Here is a 2870-nt window from a genome sequence, read left to right on the forward strand (position 1 = left end):
ACATTCTTATCAATGGAGAAAAGATTGAAGTTGTCAAGGACTTCATTCTTCTTGGATCAACTATCAACACTCATGGAAGCAGCAGTCAAGAGATCAGATGATGCATTGCATTATGCAAATCTGCTGCACAAGACCTTTTTAAAGTGTTGAAGAACAAAGATGTCAGATTGAGGACTACAGTGCACCTGACTCAAGCCATGGTGTTTTCAATAACCTCATATGCATACAAAAGCTGGACAGTGAATAAGGAAGACCATAGAAGAATTGCTGCCTTTGAGTTATGGTGTTGGAGGAAAATACTAAAAGTGCCATGGGCTGCCCAAAGAACCAATAGTTCTGTTTTGGAAGAAGTGCTGCCAGAGTGCTCCTTAGAGGCCAAGATGGCCAAACTTCGTCTTTCATACTTTGGACATATTGTCAAGAGGGAACAGTCACTGGAGAAGGGTATCGTGTTTGGTAAGATGGAGGGTCAGAGAAAAAGAGGAAGACTCCCAATGAGATGGATTGTCCAGGTGGCAGCATTGATGGACTCAAGTGTGGCAACAGTAGTGAGGTTGGCCCAGGATTGGACATTGTTTCGTTTTGCTGTGCATAAGGTCACTATGAGTCGGTGCTGACTCAATGGCACCTAACAACAACAACAACAAGGCTCCCTTTTCACTCTTTTGGTGAAGTCTTTTGATGTACATGGCTAATGTCCTGTTGATATGAATTACTAAAAGGAGACTTTACTTGGATTTAAATTTTCACTATTTCAATATCAGCATTTCAATCCATAGATATTTCCACATTATTTGAATTCAAATATATTGATGTTTCTTTATCAGTAAGGTAACATACCAAGAGTGAAAATGAGCATGGAAGCCCATTTTAGATTAGAGTGGTGGTGGTGATTGTGTGCTCTCAAATCTGTTGTGACTCATTGTTGTTGTTTTTGTTGTCATGTGTAATTGAATTGGATCTGACCCATACGGACCTTGTATAGGATTTCCATGGAGCAGCTGGTGATCTTGAACTGCCAACCTTGTGGTTCAAATCAATATTGCAGTCCAGCACATTAACACACAGTGCCACACTCATTGTTGTTGCTGTTGTTGTTAAGTGCTGTCGAGTCGGTTCCGACCCATAGCGACCCTGTACAGGGTTTCCAAGGGTGTAAATCTTTACGGGAGTAGAAAGCCTCATCTTTCTCCCGTGGAGCAGCTGGTAGTTTCGAACCGCTGACCTTAAGGTACGCAGCCCGATTCGTAACCACTACGCTACCAGAGCTCATAGTGACCCTATATTTGTTTTCTGAGGTTGCAAATCTTAGCCTCATTTTTCTCCCATGGAGCATCTGGTGGATTTGAACTGCTGACCTTGAGGTTAGCATCCCAACGTGTAACCCACTACAGCACCAAGACTCCTTAGATGAAAGAATATGCATATTTCCATTGATCTAAAATCTCTGGTGGAGTGATTGATTGATTGATTGATTATGTGCTGTTGAGTCAGTTCTGACTAACGGAGACCCTGGATAAGGTTTCTGAGGCTGTAACTCCTTATAGGAGTAGAAAGCCTCATGTTCCTCCCATGGAACTGCTGACCTTGAGGTTAGCAGCCTAACTTGTACACTACCAGAGCCCTTTTGGTTGGAGTTGGGATATGGAAATACAGGCAGTCCACTGGGTTATGAAGGAGAGCCATTCCAAAGTGTATTTTTAAGTTGGATTTGAAGGTAAATCAGAACAAATTCTTATATAGTCTTCCATAAATTCAAGAAGGAGTCCTAGTGTGACACTGTGGGCTAATGCGTCAGACTGCAAAGTCGTTTGAACTGCAAGGTTGGTGGTTCAAGCTCACCAGTCACTCCTTGAAAACTCTATACAGGGTCACTATGGGTCAACATCGACTCGACGGCACTTAACATCAACAACAACAATTTTAAGAAATGAGCCCTGGTGATGTGGTGGGTTTCACGGTGGGCTGCTAACTGCAAGGTCAGCAGTTCAAATCTACGAGTCTCTGCCTGAGAGGATGATGAGAATTTCTGTTCCTGTAAAGATTTATAGTTTTGGAAATCCTACAAAGGGTCACTATAAGTTGGAAAGGACTCGATGGCATACAACCCCCACCAGGTTCAATAAGGGAGCCTTGGATGCACAATGGGTTAAACACCTGGCTGCTAACTGCAAGGTCAGTAGTTCAAATTTACCAGCTTTTTCTGGGGGGAAAGATGAGACTGTTTGTTCTCTTAAAGATTTATAGTCTGGGAAACCCTATGTAGCAGTTATACTCAATCCTATTGAATCCCTTTGAATTGGAAATGACTCAACAGCATTGAGTTTAATGCAAGGAAAAGCTTGAAACCTCTTCAATGATTTAGAAGCTACACATGTAGCAAGTAAAAGCAATAGTGATAAAGAATTTGTTAAACTAAAGTTTGGTTCAATCCTTTAAAAATTAGGACAAATTCACATAACACTAAAGAGAAAGTAGGAATTGTCCATATTTTTTGTTGTTGTTGTCCATAAATTTTACATTCCTAATCCATGGACTTCCTCTATGCAAGTAACATAGTCCAACAAAGAGAAACTATCAGTGTCAGCTGTCTTGTGTTGTAATTCAAACTACTGAACATCCAACCAACCATTTAATTCCTCTAACTTCAGTTATCTCATAACCTAAAGGTAGGTGATGTTGCAGACCGTGTAAGACTAGTCAGAGGTTCGAGGCCCTCTAGGGCCGAGTGTAACAAATGAGGCCACTGGCAGTTAATGGAAAATTGCTTTCATCTTAATATTCAGGTATATATATTAAATTAATACACTGGAGCCTTTGAAAATCCACAGATAAATGTGATATTTTCCTAAAGCCAAGACTAAAGGTTG

General features: G+C 41.0%; 1 protein-coding gene across 1 annotated transcript in view; it reads right to left on the reverse strand.

Moving 5' to 3' along the window:
• IL1RAPL2 (interleukin 1 receptor accessory protein-like 2) overlaps positions 1–2870 on the reverse strand; it is a 2128207-nt gene that overhangs the window by 151933 nt on the left and 1973404 nt on the right. The window lies entirely within an intron of this gene.

This window comes from Chrysochloris asiatica, unplaced genomic scaffold (assembly GCF_000296735.1).
Source record: "Chrysochloris asiatica unplaced genomic scaffold, ChrAsi1.0 scaffold00159, whole genome shotgun sequence".
Lineage (NCBI taxonomy): Eukaryota > Metazoa > Chordata > Mammalia > Afrosoricida > Chrysochloridae > Chrysochloris > Chrysochloris asiatica.